The 18,640-nt window shown below is 39.9% G+C and overlaps 1 protein-coding gene across 2 annotated transcripts in view; it reads left to right on the forward strand.

Moving 5' to 3' along the window:
* MED13 (mediator complex subunit 13) overlaps positions 1-18,640 on the forward strand; it is a 269,001-nt gene that overhangs the window by 150,130 nt on the left and 100,231 nt on the right. The window lies entirely within an intron of this gene.

The raw sequence follows: 18,640 nt of genomic DNA on the forward strand, positions 1-18,640 counted from the left end.
TCAGGTCACAATCCCGGGGTCCTGGGAAGGAGCCTTGTGTCAGGCTTCCGGCTCAGGGGGGAGCCTGTTTCTCCCTCTCCCGCCGACCCAGCTAATGCTCTGTCACTCTTCCGCGCGTGCATGCATACTCACTGTCTCTATCTCAAATAAATAAATAAAATCTTAAAAAAAAAACATCTAGGATCAAGATAGCAGTCAAGTATGTTTATAAAAATTACAAGTAGGTTACTAGATGGAGGGAACCTTACTACAAGAAATGAGATATGGCTTTGTCCTTTAAAAATCAGCAGAAAGGAAAGAGAATTACCATTTACTGAGTGTCATTAGCTTCAATGTGTCAGGTATAGTGAGATACACATTAATCAACTTTCTAATAGATATTATCTCTTTTTCATAGTTGGGGAAATTGAGATTCAGAGTGATTATATAATTTGTGCAAAGTCACACAGCTGCTGAGTGGTAAAGCTGGAATTCAAACTAGATTTGTCAGGCACTAAAACTCGTAGCCTTTCCAGTATATTACATGGCCTCCCAAATTTTCTGTGGAACTTAACTTAGCTCATCTATATAAAAACAGACAAAAGATTCCTTCAGGGGCTTTCAGACTGACTTTCTGGAACTCTTTAAAGATGTATTTGGCATTGCACATCTAAAGGGAAAAGATGTTCCAAGGACAGAATGCTGCTTCTATTTCCCCACTGTGGTGTATAACCAGGAAGACTGCTAGACACTGCTAGACACATTAAATATTTTTCTTAGAAAGATAATCTTGCCGTTTTATTAACTGGGAAGGCTGTGGACCTAAGTACTGCCCACGGGGATTTACTGATCAGGTCCATGATCCAATCAAGTCCTCTCCTTCCATCAGTGACACTCAGATAAACCTATAAGCTAGCCAAGTTCCAGGGAACTTTGTCAAGTCTCATTCCCGCTCCTAACCGTCTAGTTACAATGACGAGCAAGGCTACAGACCAGATTTACCAAAGATGCATTCTCACCAGGGTGAGAGAACTGTAATGGTTTTGTTGAGGCTAAAAGAGCATGTTGGTTCTATACTGAGAGTCCTTCTCTGTTGGGTCTGGGGACCGTCTGTTCTTCTAACTCTGCCTTTGCCACATTTCCTGTGACCCTTTTTGAGGCCAACTGCTTGATTGATCAATAGCTCTCCTCCCTGCAGACTGTATGTACTTTGGTCATCTTATCTTGTTCCGCCCTCGGAAATTTATTTACTCACTCTTGATTTTTGTTGATTAATTGGCCTTTGTCTTATTGGCCCAAGTCTCCTAGCTAGCAGGTGATAGATAGATCCAGGAATTCAATCCCATTTTATCAGTTTCCAAAATACAGACTTCCACTACCCTGTATTGCTGCTGTTGGTTCAGATCTTAGTTTGCAACATTTTAAGAAAGAGAATGTCAAATAGCCATGTAAACAGCAAGAAATACTATAGAATCAAAGAAATTTTGGTTATTCTATCCTGGTAGGATAAAATAGGACAAAGGTGGCCAAGTAGGGTTGCGTCCTACAGGGACCAGAACAGAGTGCCTATTACCCTCACTGTCCTAGAGTGGTGCCAAGGTGTGGAACCAATATAAGTGGGAAAACAAGGGAGCTGATGAATAAGTTGAAGCAAAGGGGACAGGAAGGAACTATAGCCTGGAGGAATTCTGAACATGGCAGACAGACACTAGTGGACCTTATTATAAATTTCCATGCCAATTTCCATGGGTTTGCCAACTACAGCAACACAGTCCAAAAAGGAACAAACTGCACCAGGGACAAAGTATCAGAAGGCGTGTGGTGGCTCTAGCAGCAAAGACATGATCTTAAGTTCTGAGGAGATAGCCTTGCTTAGTTCCAGCTGCTATTTTTCTTTCTATCCAGGATCCCCACCCTACTAGGGTGATGGTGACTGGAGGAGAGGAGTATTGTTGACCCACAGGGGGCTGGGAGAGTCAGGGTTTGGGGGCAGGAGGTCATTGGCTGAAGTGTGGGATTTCTCACCCCAGGTGATGGGAAATGCCCAAATTATAGAAGCCAGCAGGGCTGAGAAATGTTCAAGGGACCAAAATCCTGGAAGCTGGGAGGTAGGATGTGAGTGAGGGATGTCACCAAAACAAAGAGCCCAGGAATGGAAACTGGATAGTAGCAGAAAGAGTAGAGGATTTTTGTCTAGAACAGTTCAGCTCTTTCATAGTTCTTTACCAATTCATAGAGGCTGGGCTGTAAAGACCCAATTAAAAGCCTATGGCTGTAGGGGTGCCTGGGTGGTGTAGTTGGTTAAGTGTCTGACTCTTGGTTTCAGCTCTAGTCTTGACCTCAGGGTTGCGAGATTGAGCCCCATATCAGGCTCTGCTCTCAGTGCAGAGTCCACTTAAGACTCTCTCTCCCTCTGCCCCTCCCCCCTCAAATAAATAAATAAATTTTTTAAAAAGCCTGTGGCTGCTCATTTCCATGCTCTTTTTTTTTTTTAACCAAACTACTTGATCTGTCCTAATGATCTCCATTTCCATCCTGTTGCCCTATACCTAGCCTCTGATTCTCTGCCTAGTGTCACTGGCCATGTAATTCACTAAGATAATCTCTGTGATCATCTATTACAGTTTTAACCCTTGACAGCATCCCAGTTTGCTGTGGCCCCATGCTCTGCAGCCTGCAGCTGTCTTATTCAGCTGGTTAATTTGTCCCAGAATATCTCCTGACTCCTTCTTAGGGGTAGGCCCACAATTATGTTTCTTCCATTCCACCTGGGAACCTGTGTAATGTTGGCTATGTGCCATACCACTGATCATGTCCTGCCAAATACCGTGATGTCCACTTGGAGGTTTTATAGATTAACAGGAATTGCTAGGTTTTTCAAAATGACATGTGGGAACACAAGGAAACCCATTTACTCAGCCACTAAACTTGAGTGTCCTTTATAACTACATTTTCAGGAGGAAGCAAAGAAATTTTTCTTTCTGTCATTCACTTTATTCACGTAAACCATATACAGGAAAATACATGAATCACAAGTGTACAGCTGGATGAATTTTCACAAAGTGAGCACACTAGTTTAATCAGTACTCAGATTAAGAAACAAACATTATCAGCATCCAATCCAGTGTCCCCACCTGGTTACCACTCCCCATATGGTAATCACTCTTCTGACTTCTAGCAACGTTGATTCGTTTTGTCTGTTTTAGAACTTTATATATATTGAATACATATATTATGTATTCTTTTGCGTGTGGCTTTTTTGGGTCAACATCGTGTATGTTAGGTTTATCCATGTTGTCATGCATAACAGGAGTCTGTTCTTTTTCATTGTTATATTAGCATATTGTATGAATCTGCTACTGTTTATCCGTTCTCCTGCTATTGGACATTTGGAATGTTTCCAGTTTCCAGCTATCATGCATAGTCCTGCTATGAACATTCTTGTACATGTCTTTTGGTGAACATATGTGTGCATTTCTGTTGTGAATGTATCTAGGAGTAGAATTGTTTAGTAAAAGTATATGCATATGTTCAGTTTTAGTAGATACTGCCAACCAGTTTCCAAAATTGTTGTAACCAAGGATATATATGTGTGTGTGTGTGTCTGTGTGTGTGTGTGTCTGTGTGTCTGTGTGTGTGCTTGCGCGCGCGCGTGTGTGTGTGTGTATATATATTTTTTAATCCTTCCTAAATCTCTTGGAGCCAAGAGGCGGGCAGGTAGAAATTTGGCTGGCAGTGACAGCAAGTGCAGGTTAAAAACAACTCTTCCTTCTCTTCTGCCATTGTTTTTGTCAGATAGTTTTCTTTCCCCTGGCACAGGGCTTGGATGATATATATCACCAGGTGCCACCCAGGTGCAGCTGGCTGGTGGAATTCTGCAGTCGTGGGGCTTGATATGAAGATTTTCAGCTAAGTCAATATAGGATACCAAGCCAGAGGGATTAGAGTAACTGAAAGCTGGGCAAGAGGTCAAAGTCCAGGCAGCCTGCAGGAGAAAGTAAAACCCGGCAGAGAATGAAGTGGGGCTCACACAAAGAAAGAGAGAGATGCAGATATCAAATTGGCATAGAGGGCCAAAAGTGAAGGATTAGGAGAGAAAGAACAAGCAGGTGAAAAGTGAATGGGAACAGGTATGTGGTTCATGACTGGCCTTTACACACCAGCCTAGGGTAGACTGAGAATGGTCAGCCAAGCTCAAAGAAATGAAAACAAAACAAAACAAAATAATGTTATCCTACTGAAAACCGAAGCTGAGTAAGCCTTGTCTGGAAACATCTTTTGAGGATAATTGCAAACTTCTGGGAACTTGAATGGAGAATGTGGGGGTGGAACAAATACAGAGTTTTCTGTCAGAGATGTGATGTTTGTGTAGCAGACATTTCTCCAGGCTACTCTAGTTTGACAATACAATTGGATAATATGGACAGTAGCAGCCTCTACAAGGAGGTCATTAGAACCTCAGGTCCCCTTTGTATCTCTCAAGGATTTATGGGGGGAGGGGAGGTTTCATATGCATTTCTGAGTGGCTATACACTGACTCATATCACCAACCACAGCTGGTGTGCAGTTACTTCTCTGCTGAAGTAGAAAGAGATGCCTTCTTCCCACCTGTGCTATAATCAAGCCACAAAAAAGGGTGACTTTGGGCCCTATTTCCTTGGGTGCCTCTAACAGTACAGAACTTTCCTTTGACTTTGTTTTTCACTTGAACAGAAAACAACTGAGATGACAATGGAAGTGACTTCACAATGTGCCATACTCAAAAATTACCTCTCCTTCTCAACCTCCTCCAACCCACCCCTGTACTTCCTAATACAAGTCATTCAACCTCTCTAGTATTCAACCTCCCATTCAACTTCTCATGGGTGATATGGCAAGAAAAATTTCTACCTTTCACAGTTACTGTGAGAATTAAATGAGATACTATGTAAAAGGTCTAGGGCGGGGGAATTTTCCAGAGTTTCTTCCTTATCACCCTTCATGTTTCCCTTAACCTCCATGACAAAAGTGGCTAACTTGCTTGGTTAGATTCCAAGACATTGACCAGGTGATTTTTCCCTCCAGTCAAGATCATGCATGATGTGCTTGGATCACACATGGGTACGGATCTCTCTGGGCTCTTCTGTCTTTGTCCCCATAGGACTGAGTGACACTCCAACCCAGGCCTGCCTCCAGGCTTAGAGAGAGGAAACAACCAGGTTGGAGTTACACTGGAAGGTACAGCCTGGTTCAGCTAGTGTCCATTTTGATTAGGCAGGTTCCTGGCTTTCCTGGTGGCTAAATATTTTTAATTTTACCTTGTAAAATTAAAAAAAAAAAAAAGGCCCTGTAAACCTCCAGTTCTAGGCAGGTGTCCTCAGACTACCTTACCAGAGAGAGCAAGCCTAACTAAAATGCAAGTGTTGTTTTCTTTTGCCACTGTCCACTGTATATATTTCTCCCTCCACACCTTGGGGGGTGGGGGGCAAGGGGTGGCTATGGTCTAAGGTAGGATTCTGGTATTCTTAAGCCTCTTGACTCAATAGTATCTAATGAGATTCCAAACTAACCATAATCTTTACATTATAAACCTTAATAGTGTTTTGGTTATCTATTACTGCTTAATAAACCACCCTAAAATGTAGTGGCTTAAAACATCAATCATTTTTTTTTTTAATTTCTCACGGTTGTACGGTTGGTGCTCTGCTTATCAGTTCTGCTGGCCTCTTTTGGGTCTCTCACATGGCCACAGTCAGCTGGCAGCTGAGGCTGGAAATCTCCAGGATAGCTTCACTCATGTATTTGACCCCTCACTGGGCATGTCTGGAAGGCCAGACTCAGCTGGGATGCTGGTGAGGTAAGACCTCTCTTTCCTACCATGCAGTGCCAGGGCTTTTCCCTATCATGTGAACTTACCCAGTGGTGACTCAGGGCTCCTAAAAGCAGAAAAGTGGAAGCTGTCAGATGTTCTTAAGGCTGAGGCCTAGGGATGCCTGGGTGGCTCAGTCGGTTAAGCATCTGCCTTCAGGTCAGGTCATGATCCCAGGGTCCTGGGATTGAGTCCTGCATCGGGCTCCTTGCTCAGGGGGAGCCTGCTTCTCCCTCTGCCTGCTGTTCCCCCTGCTTGTGCTCTCTCTCTCTCTGACAAATGAATAAATAAAATCTTAAAAAAAAAAAAAAAAGGCTTAGGCCTGGAACAGGCACAGTGTCACTTCTACTGTATTCTATTCTTAAAAACAAGTGATAGGCCCAACCCTGAGGGGAAGGACTACATAAGGGTGTAAACGCCAGGAGGTTTGGTTGACTGAAGGCTACTAATGTAACTTCCATAAGAAATATTAGTATATGTATGGTGACTAACATAAGAAAAAATATTAGTATAGGTTTTATTTGCAGTCTCTAGATTTAGTAAACATACACCAGGATTTATCTTTCTCTCCACTCAGGGTAAATATTCTCTACATATGGTACAATCTCCATTAAGTGTGTCCTGAGAGAATGGGGGTCTTACTGTATAGGACTAGTCATATGCCCCAACATATCCAGTCACTATCTTTCGTATGTGGTTTTATTTACAATCATGCAAATAAAGCCTCTGCTGACCTACCTTTTCAAATTTGACCTCATAAGGTTGTGTGGAGGATTAAATAGAATCATTTGTGTAAATTGCCTGGCAGTACACATCAGTAAGTACTCAATAATGGTAATTGTTATTATTATTTTATTACCAGGGTCCCTAAGGTATTGGGCTGGCCTTGGTAAAAATGTAATGAGATGACTTTGGGAAGTCACAGTTCCCCAGGGCACCTGAGTGATTAATACCCAAGAAAGTGGGTGGAATCATGAAGCTGAGATAATGGGACAGAACAGGTTATCAGCTGCCCACATACAAGATGAAAAGAGAATCAACAAGTACAGTTGCAGGAAATATCAGAAAAACAAAAGCAACAAAAGGAAAAGATAGAAATAATCTGAGGCCAGGAGAATAGGAAAAATAATTTAGAGGAGAGATGTCAGAACAAAAGGAAGAATCGTTTATTCCTTAGGCGGCAACAGGCCCCTAAGGCCAAGCTAATAGAGAGTTTACCTGGAGGGGAGAAATGAGATGAAGAACTGCTAGTTTCCAGCTTGCAGGGAAGACAGAGCCAGGTACCAACTAGACTGAGAGACAAGTAGGTCCTCCATACCATTTGTGGTAGTGTCGGCCTTCCAACACAACTAATTATGGATGCCAGACCACAGAGGACAGAGGAGAACATCAGCCCTCAGATGATAACAAATCAACCCTATCCAGAGTGAAGAACCTCAGCCAGCTGAAACAGCTTTGGTTTCATCATGATTATGCGTTACCATTTTGTCAGTTCATAACTATCTATGAACTTCCTTTTCCCACATCTTACTCAAGTCTCCCCTTAGTTCTCCTAGAAAAACTTGTACTAAATAACCTGCATGAGAATAAAGAGATTAAATAAGATTTAAGTAAGATTATGGGGGTAAAAAGCATCTGGTAAACTTCTAAGTTACTCGACAATTGTGAAATGCTATTACTTTTAAGGAAAGCAGATTCAAGTATTATTGCTCAGAGAGAGAAGTGTTGGAGCCCCTTGGCTGAGATAAGTAGTTCTAAAGCCGGTAAAAACCACAAATACTGGGATAGAGACCACATTGCTAATTGTTGGCCTTGTGAACTCTCCTCCCCGGCTCTGACCCTCACCTCTGCCCCATCGCCCAACAGTTTTGAAAGAGGTGTTTGGTATGATTTAAGTTCAGCCAAGTTTGTGAACTGAAGTCGCAAAAAAAGAGAAAAAAAAAAGAGCTAATGGGCATTTCACCACTGTATCAAATTAATAATCAAATATCTGGATACAAGTAACTCAAAGAACTGAGAGTAAAGCATAGATAATCATTTCTTTCTTCTAGCTTCATTTGTATCAAAGGAAGAAGAATTTCTGAATAGAAGGGAAACAAAATTTATGGGGAAATACTTTAGTAGTAGGCTGAAAGGAGGGCAGTCATAGGAATAATTTCTTGAGTTAATCTTTTCATAAACACAGCAGGACGGTCTGTAAGGGCCTTTATTGCTAAACTAGCCTGAACTACAAAGCCATGGAAATATACTAGAAAAGATGTTTGACTCTGTCTATAAGATTCAATATAATTTTCACTTACTCTTTTATTCAGCAAGTATTTATTGAGTAATTATATACATGGTACTCTCTGCCTTCAAGGAATTTATATTCTGGAGGGTGAAATAGACAATAAAAGGGGCAGCTGGGTGGCTCAGTCAGTGAAGCATTTGCCTTTGGCTCAGGTCATGATCCCGGGGTCCTGGGATCGAGTCTCAAATCAGGCTGCTTGCTCAGCAGGGAGCCTGCTTCTCCATCTGCCTGCCACTCCCCCCTGCTTGTGCTCTCTCTGTCTGACAAATAAATAAATAAATAAGTAGATCTTTAAGAAAAAGAAAGAGACAATAAAATAATAAACGAACACAATTTCAGGTAATGATAAATTCTATGAAGGAAATTAAATTAGGAAAGAGGATGAAGAATGACTGTACTCACAGTATCTTTTTCTCCCCCTGCACTTAGCCCAGTGAGTGTCCATAAATGCCAAATATATAAATGAATAAGTTATGTGCCCTCCCAAGTTCAAGCCCTCCTCACTTCATGCCTAGTTTATTGTCAATCACCCTTTGATGGATCATTCTGCCTTCATTCTCTCTTGTTTTCAGATATGATTTACTGCCTGGTTTAAAATGCTACTTTTATCATGTCACTTTTTTACTTCAAAACCTACAGTGACTTCCTATTGCCTTTTCCTTTTTTTAGTGATGTTTAAATAAAATAGTGTATTTATCTGTCACTGAATCTTATTTCTTGATTAATATTATGTCCCTCCTATGTCTTACTGAAGACATGTGGTATCCTTCTAAAATTATTATTAACCTGGGGACGCCTGGGTGGCTCAGTAGGTTAAGCGTCTGCCTTTAGCTCAGATCATGATCCCAGGGTCCTGGGATCGAGTCCCACATTGGGCTCCTTACTCAGCAGGGAGCCTGCTTCTCCCTCCACCTGCTACTCCCCCTGCTTGTGCTCTCTCTCTCTCTCTGACAAATAAAGAAATAAAAATCTTTTAAAAAAGAAGAAAAAAATAAAATTATTATTAACCTAAACAACTTTATGGAAAAGAAGATATTAAACAATCAACTATATTTATGTCCCTCCAAATCTTTGAACTATGGAATCACTAAACTTTAGCACTGAGAATGGCCTTCTTTATAGGTCAAATTCTTCACTTCATGGCTGAGGAAGCTGAGAACAAGCAGATAAATTGCTGAGATGTCAATACCCAGCCAAGTGTCACAATTAGAACTCAGCTCTTCTGTACTTTCCACTGTACTACATTATATAGGCATATGTTTTTCATAGTTTAATCAGAGTATGCTATTTTGTGTTTCTCCTTTCCTGTTTATATTCCTCTATACACATTTCCATGTACAGACCTAAGTGAGGCTCTTACTGTTTTTGGTAGCTACGTGGCATTCCATTATATCCATATAGGCTGTGGTCCTTTATGAATCATCGCTGAGTTGCACAAAAGAATATAAGCCAACATGTAATACTTCGTGTTGACAGTTTTTAAAAAAAAAAAATCTGTAGCTGCTTTGTAAATTTTGTTTTAAAAAATCATAGATTCTTAATCTGGTTTACTCATTTTTTCTTTTTTAAAAGCAGACCTGTTCATTTTGTGTGTTTTCTAAGTGTTATTTAAGTTTTTTAAAGTATATAAAGTGGTTAAGGTATAAATACATGCAAAGTATGGAATAGTTTTGCATTGGAAATTGTCAAGCCCATTTCGTACTGATTCAAAATGTGTACATATTTAGATTCCTGATTATTCTTTGTAATTCATTTTTTGGTCATGGCTATTCTGCATTTGAATATATAAAAAGACTTAAGAAAGTATTATTCTTCTCCCCTTTCCATCTGGAAAATAGAGGAAAAGAGTCTTACAAAGGTGAATACCTCCAAAGTTTATTCAATACTTCTTAAAATTTCTCAAGATTTATAACATTTATTTTCCAAAGTCCAATTTTGGGAAAATTAAGCCCAGATTTATAATCTAATGATCATTTTGTGGTGTTGCAGTGTCTTATTTTTCCTGAAGGTCATTATTATGAAAAAAAGCAGATTTTGAAAAAAAGTCTAGTTCATTTTGAATAGACTGCTTTGCATCCAGAGAAAACTGAAAAGTAAGGAGCAATACAACCATAAATTAAGCTTTTTAATCATTGTCATTTTTGTAGTTCCTTCATTTCAACATTTTGAAATCACTAATCACAATATGTCTCCTGAGACAGGGAAACAAAAGCAAAAATAAACTGTTGGGACTACATAAAAATAAAAAGCTTCTGCATAGTAAAGGAAACAATCAACAAAACTAAAAGGCAACCTACAGAATGGGAGAAGATATCTGCAAATGACGTACCTGTTTTATATATATATATATCTCCATCCCTTATAAAACTCAACACCCAAAAAACAAATAATCCCACTTAAAAATGGGCAGAAGACATGAACAGACATTTCTCCAAAGAAGACATACAGATGGGGGCACCTGGGTGGCTCAGTTGGTTAAGTGTCTGCCTTTTGCTCAGGTCATGATCTCAGGGTCCTGGGATTGAGCCCTGCCTCAGGCTCCCTGGTCAGCCAGGAGTCTGCTTCTCCTTCTCTCTCCCTTGGCCGCTCCCCCCTGCTCATGTGCTTGCTCTCTCTCTCTCTCTCTCAAATAAATAAGTAAAATATTAAAAAGAAGAAGAAGACATGCAGATGCCCAACAGACACATGAAAAGATGCTCATCATCACTTATCATCTGAGAAATGCAAATCAAAACTACAATGAGATATCACCTCACACCTGTCAAAATGGCTAAAATAAAAAACACAAGAAACAGCAAGTGTTGGCAAGGATGTGGAGAAAAAGAAACCCCGATGCCCTGTTGATGGGAATGCAAACTGGTATAGTCAGTGGAAAACAGTGTAGAGGTTCTTCAAAAAGTTAAAAATAGAACTACCTTATGATCCAGCAATCACACTACTGGGTATTTACCCAAAGAGTACAAGAACACAAATTCAAGGGACACATGCACCACTATGTTTATAGCAGAATTATTTACAATAGCCAAGATATGGAAACAGCCCAAGTGTCCATCAATTAGAATGGATAAAGAAGATGTTACACACACACACACACACACACACACAAATATTATTCAGCTATAAAAAAGAATGAAATTTTGCCATTCGCAACCATGTGGATGGAGCTAGAGAGTATAATGCTAAGTGAAATAAGTCAGAGAAAGAAAATACCATATAATTTCACTCATACGTGGAATTTAAGAAACAAAACAAAGAAGCAAAGGGAGAAAAATAATAGAGAAATCAAGAAACACACTCTCAATTGTTGAGAACAAACTGATGGTTATCAGATGGGGGGTTGGGTTAAATAGGTGATAGGGATTAAGGAGTGCACTTGTTGAGAAGAGCACTGGGTGATGTGTGGAATTGTTGATCACTATACTGTACACCTGAAACTAAAATAACACTGCATGCTAATGAATTGGAATGAAAATAAAAACTTTAAAAAAGTCACTAATCACAGGTGCTATGTAGCACCAGGAGTAGATAAGAACTGAAGACTGAAAGGGGAACTCACAGGTAGTAGCATTGCTTGCCCAAATTGTTAATAGTAACTATTATTCATTGAGCCCTCACTCTTACAGGCATTTTGCTAAGTACTATAACTATATTGTATCATTTAATCCTCATTTGGTTATATTACCCCCATTCTACAGATTAGTAAACAGAGGTTTGGAGAAGTTTGGTAACTTGCACAAGGTCACACAGCTAGCAGAGTCAGGAGAGAAATCTTTAATTCCAAAGTTTATGCTTTTCATATACCATACTGCCTCTATTTGGTAAATCATTGAGGGAAAGGGCAGTAGTTTACCTTTGGAGTAGTCTCATAGAGAAGAACTTCATAAAGGTCAAGATCGTTCCTGTAAGAAGAATATAAGTCTTTTTATTAAGATAGAAAATATGCTCTGGTAGCTAGCCTCCAAGATAACCTAGACTGATCCTCATATCTTGGTATTCCCCTCCCATATTGAATCAGGGCTGATTTTTGTGACAGATTACTGTAGAAGTGACAATGTAGGCCTTCTGAAGCTAATCAATAAAAGGCATTATAATTTTTGCCATGGCCCCTCTGATCTCTTGCTCTGGGGAAAGGCAGTCACCATGAGTGCAAGGACCCCTGAAAATTAACGTACGTGAAGAGAAACTGAGGTCTCCTGCCCATAGCCAGCACTAACTTGCCATTCGTGTGAGTGAGCCACCTTGGAAGCAGATCTGGCAGCCTTAGTCAAGCCTTCAGATGACTGTAGTCACAACCACCATCTGACTTAACCTCATGAGAATATCTAAGCTAGACCCAAACAGCCACAGAAACTATGAGAGATAATAAATGTTACTGTTTGAGTCGCAAAGTTTGGGGATAATTTGTTTTGCAGAAATAGGTAACTCATGGACACACTAACATTTAAATATTGCTTTTCTGAAAAGATGTCTATACTCTTTCTAATTACCAGCTCATTATTTCCCTGAGATAGACTTCCATCTTCCTTTCTTATCACCAATTCTTTTCAAAAGAATTCCTCTATCTTTTAACTTCTCTGACAAAGCTGTTTTTTATGAACATACATTGAAGTATTTTCTTTCCTCCTGAGGAAATGTAATTCTCTTTTCTCTATTTCACTAATTATACTAGGTAATTCTGCATATAAAAGGAAAATATAGGGTATTGCTATGATTAAACAGTTTAGTTCAACAATTCTAACTGCACCCAACAGGAAGCAATCTTCAGTGACTCCCCAGTGCCTATAGGATCAAGTTCAAACACCTTGCCCTACGTCATTCAGCCTCTACCCTCTTCTCACCACGTTTTCTACTGCTTTCCTTCACAAGCTCATTGTTCCAGTCAAATTGAACTATGATGTTTCTAATTCATGGTTTTTGCATCCTAGCTATTAGGAAAAATAAAACAAAAATAAAAATAAAACAAAAAGTAGGGCCTATAATCAAAAGAATTTGGGAAATGCTGTCTGTGGTAGATTTCTCAGGGAGATTTACAATGTATTTAGCATATTAAGAGCTCTGAAAAGTCCCACAGTAAAGAAATCTGCTCACTTCAGACAAAACTTTGTTCAACTCAACAAGACTTAGTTGACTAACATATGAATCAGGATCCAGAACAGAAAACAGCACCTATGCCAGGGAATCAATAAAAGGAATCTGACATGAGAAACTAGTTTTTAATGTTTTACAAGAATTCAAAGAGTAATACTGGGACAGTCCACAAATGAACAATATGAGGGAGATGTTACCCCCTAGATTCTAGGGACTAAGGGAGGAGGTAGTGTTGCCCAGATGTGGTAATACATTTTTTGGTAGATTCTCCAGCCCTAGTTAAGCCTTGTGATAATTGCAGTTCCAGCTGATATTTTGGCTGACTATATCCTCATGAGAAAGCCTGAGCCAGAACCACATAGCCAAGCCAGGTCCCAGGATTCCTGATCCTCAGAAAGTGTGTAAGATAATAAATATTTGTTGTTTTAAACTGCTAAGTTTCAGAATAATATGTTACATAGAAGTAAATAATTAATGTAGATATTGCTACCTGGAAGTGCGATTCTCCTGTATCCTAAAATGCAGACATGACTTTGGAACTGGAGGCTGGACTCTGGAGATAGTGAAAGTCCAAAGTACTTGAAGAAACCATTAATAAATCTTTAATAAGACTTTAGGTGAAGGCTTGCAAGAAAATGAGGTTATGTTACTGGCTACTAGAGGAAAGGGGATCCTTATTATATAGTGGCAAAAAGTTCAGCAACACTGTTGCCTGCCGTTATTGAAAGGTAGAAAATGTATCTAATGAACTGGGTGATTTAGCAAAAGAGATTTCCAGGCAAAGCTTTCCTCTTGTTGCCTATAGTAACATGTGAGAAGAGAGAGGTAAAATAAAGGAAGAACTTTCAACAAAAAGGAGATGGAATTTGCTGATTTTGAAAATTCTCACCTCTCCAAATAGTAAACAATCCTAACAATAAGATATAGCTTCTGAGCAAAGATCAAGTCCAGGGCATTGCCAGTAAAACACAGTCCAAAAATGAAGCCAATGGTGTGACTGTAAAATCTTTTGTCAAAGTCTCAGAAAGATTTAAGGTTGTGTGTCAGAGTATTATTCTGTTCAGATAAAAGGTCCTCTAAGGAGATTAAAGGTATGTCTCACATAGTCTCTTAATAAAATGATAAAGCATCTAGGAAACTTAAGGTCATTCTCCCTCAGCCATCTCATCAGAAAGATATTTGTAGGTATAGCTTTTGTCTAAAGGAGTGAATCCAATAAGATTGACAGAAAACTCATAAAATTTTTAATGGAAGTATGTATGCAGAAAGATCACCATCTTGGACCAAAACGGATAGGGATAGTACAAAATGAAAAAAGGCCTTTAGTTTCTCAAAGTTCTACTGGCAAGAAGTAGGCTGAGAAGACTCTTCAGCTGTAACCATAGGCGATCCTTCATGAAAAAGGGAGGAGACTCGGAAGTCAGAACCAAGACCCCAGAACATGAAGCTCAGAGCCAGGGAGAATTATTCTGAGACCTTGAGGCTTCATCAAGGAACTTTCAACATTTGCTCAGCTGGATTTAGGAATTACAATGGACCAGTGACTCCCCTGTGCCTGCCATTTTCCCTCTTTTTAAGCAGGAATATCTATAGCAGTTAACCTATTATACCTGTCTTGCCATTGTATGTTGGGTGAATGGAGGGCAGATCTGTACTCAAGGAGATATACTTAAGGAACTGTCCTCAGGGAGCCTCAAGTGCACTGGAACTTGATTTACATGATGACATGTTGACTTCAAGATGATGCTGTAAGAGACTTTTGGTGACTTTGGGAGAAAGTGAGTATATTTTACATGTGAGAGGGACATGAATCATTTGGGACCAGAGGATGGACTGTGGTAGCCAGCCTCCACTAGAGCCCTAAAGTATCCTTGACTGTTGGTATTTACACCCTTGTGTGTGTCCCTCCCACACTGTATCGCTGTTAGTTTGTGCTACCAACAGCATGTGGCTGAAGTGATGGTTTGGTAGTTCTAAGATTAAGGTATTAAAAAGACTGCAGCTCTGTTCTGGTACCTCGATCTCTTGGGTAGCTTCCTGTTGGAAAAACAAAACATGCCATGTTGTATGCAGCTGTGAGGAGGCCACCTGGCAGAATACCGAAGTCTCTGGCCAATGGCCAGCTAGGAGCTGTGTCCTGCCAACAGCCATGTGAATGAACTTGGAAGTGAACTCTTCAGCCCTACTCTGGCCTTGAGATAACTGTAGCCCTGGCCAAATCTTGACTGCAACCTCATGAGAGACCTTGAGCCAGAATCACCTGGCTAAGTCATTCTCAGATTACTAAACCTCAGGAGTTGTGCAAGATAATAAAATATTTGTTGTTTTAAGCTGTGAAGTTTCAAGGTAATTTAATATGCATCGGGTAGATAAGAAACATACGGCCCAAGAGCCAGGACTACCCAGCAGAAGCTGGAACGAGAGAGGGACTGTCCATCTGCAGTTGGAGCCACAAAAAGGATGCAGCCACTACTGGAGATACTGTCTGAAGCACAGGGAGAAGGAAAGACCTACCCTCTCCATGGCCCCTCATCTGCTACCCTTGTCTTCATTGGCCAAACCAAACCACAAGAAATTTATAAGGGAGCCTGAGAAATGTCATTTGCAGGGAGCAACCTCTTGAAATACAAAACATGGCAGAGGGAGAGGAGGAAATCAATTTGAGAAAAAATAGGCCAATTACCAGCACAACCAAGAATGCTTTTTATGTGGAATTTCCAATATTCTTCAGAACCTTGTTTTCAAAGTCCAGTTTGGGAAACTGTGGCCTAAATTGCTCTTCACCAAATCTCTGCAAGTCCAAATCTTATTACATAAATTATTGTCTACTTTAAATGCAAAGTTTTACTCCATTAACCTTTTGTTCCCCATTAGTTGGGGTAGCCCCATCTTCTTTCAATTACATAATATTTTGTCTACACCCATTTTAGGGATTTTCAAACCCAACTTACAGTTATTTAACGTATCTTACTGTCTGAGAATTCATAAGCTTCTTTAGAGTCAGATCTGTTTCTGATACACTGTTGCATATTGCCTTATCATCATAGCACCTATCACAGAACCCTGCTCATAGTAAATATCAATAGGTATAAATTGAATAAATGAGTGGATGAATGAATGTCAAAGCTAGTGGTAGAAATGGTATGAAACTATTACCTTCTTCTGTGTTACTGTTAAATCCCTTACATACATGTAAGTTCTATCTGATAGAAATAAGGGATTCTAGAATAATCTTCCTATTTTATTGGCTCATTACATCTTTTGAATTCCTGTGAACCTTTTTCAGGGGGATGGGAACAATAAAATTGCAAACCTGTTTATATCTGGGTAGGAATAATTATCCTGTGAGATCAAAGTCCTGTCTGGAACTTTTTAGCAGGAGGAGTAGGTTCAGAGAACTGCATTTGTCTCCTCTCTCAACATTGGCTGTTCTGAGAAAAATCATCTGCTTAGTAAGAAAGGAATGCTCAGCATTTTGCAAAAGCAATTTTCTCTACTTTCCTATCTTCCTTGCTGATGCCTTAATAGAGGGAATAAATGTGAAGCAGAAAGAATGTTTTTTTCTCTTTGTTTTCTTTCTTTTCTTCTTCCTCCCTCCCTCCCTTCCTTCCTTCCTTCCTTCCTTCCTTCCTTCCTTCCTTCCTTCCTTCCTTCCTTCCTTCCTTCCTTAGAGGGGTGAGGGAGGGGCAGAGGGAGAGAATCTTAAACAGGCTCACACCTACCCTGGAGCCTGATGTGGGGCTCAATCTTGTGGGGCTCAAACTCACTTTATTTTTTTTTTAAGATTTAATTTTTTATTTGAGAGAGAGAGAGAGCACAAGCAGGGGAAGAGGGAGAAGCAGGCTCCTCGCCGAGCAGGAAGCCAGATACAGGGTTTGATCCCAGAACCCTGGGATCATGACCTGAGCCTGAGGCAGACTCTTAACCGACTGAGCCACCCAGGTGCCTCTCAATCTCACTTTAGATAAGCCCCTCTTAATTAGCTTCACTTCCTGCCTGGATTTCCATAATGCCCCCAACAAGTCTCCTGGCATCTTGCTTCTAAAAACAAATCTTAACTCTGTACTCTAATGTTTAAAGTTCTTCAATGGTTACTTCTTCTCTTTTGGATGAAATCCAAACTCTTCATAATTTGGCCTTGGGGTTACTACTTCAGCCAAATATCTTTTCTTACTAACACCAAGCTTTCCAGTCATTATCCACCCCCCGCCCGCCTACCCCAACTCTTCCTTCTGTCCCTCTCCTTCCCCTTTCACCTGAATCTTTTCCTAGCTCAACTCAACTCATCCTTCAAGATTCAGTTTCAACTGTCCCTGCAGGAAGTTTCTATTGAGCGCCGCACTATGGATTAGGCTCCTTTAGCATACTTATATAGACCTTGGGCAAGCTGTTCTCTAAACCTCAGTATCCCAATCTAGAAAAGTGGGATAATACAGTACTTACTTCAGAATCTTGTGAAAAGGATAATAGATAATTCATGCAAAATACTTAGCACAGTGCCTGACATATATTAGTGTTACATATTAGGTGTTAAATCATAGCAATTATTTAATCCAATCTCTTAATAATTGAGAAAACTGAGATCCAGAACAGTCAAATGACCAGCTCAAGTAGAATAAAGATAGGGGGAAGGGGATATCTGATTTGCTTCTGAGGGTTTACAAACCAAATTTCAAAGTGAGGAAATTTGGGGGGAATTGACTTCAAACTTAATATTAGAATAAAATATTTATCGAGAAACTTGAGTTTGAGAGTAGATGCTACACTACTAAGAAAAATGGCAAGTCAGGCCAACTTTTAAGACAGTTTAGGATATTTGACACTTAGAACTGAAATGTTTTCTTAATTGGCTCAACTTGCTAATTTACTTTGTTTATTTCTATATTCAACAAAGTAGTGTCTGTGCATTCACTCAGCCTTTTTTAAAAAATTGAATTAAGTACATTAAACCATTAACATGACCTTAAGAAAATCAATATTGTCCCCAGGCTCAAGACCATTCACTCCACAGCTTAATTGGTCCTTAACTTGCAGCTTTTGTAGATGTGTATTATCCAACACAGTAGCCACTAACCACGTGTCGCTATTGGGCACTTGAAATGTGGCTTGTCTGAAATGAAATGTGCTATAAGTGAAAATACACGGATTTTGAAAGGTTTGGTTAAAAAAAAAGGCAAACTATCTCAATTTTTAAAAAAGATTTATTTATTTAAGAGAGAGAGAATGCGAGAGAAAGCATGTGCGAGTAGGGGGAGGAGCACAGGGAAAGGGAGAGAGAGAATCCCAAGCAGACCCTGCGCTGAGCGAGGAGCCCAATGAGGAGCTTGATTCCACGACTCTGAGATTATAACCTGAGTCAAAACCAAGAGTCAGATGTTTAACCGACTGAGCCACCCAGGGACCCCTATCTCAATAATTTTTTATATTGATTACAT

The sequence above is a fragment of the Ursus americanus genome, chromosome 23 (assembly GCF_024610735.1).
Source record: "Ursus americanus isolate L20-20 chromosome 23, mUrsAme1.1.p, whole genome shotgun sequence".
Lineage (NCBI taxonomy): Eukaryota > Metazoa > Chordata > Mammalia > Carnivora > Ursidae > Ursus > Ursus americanus.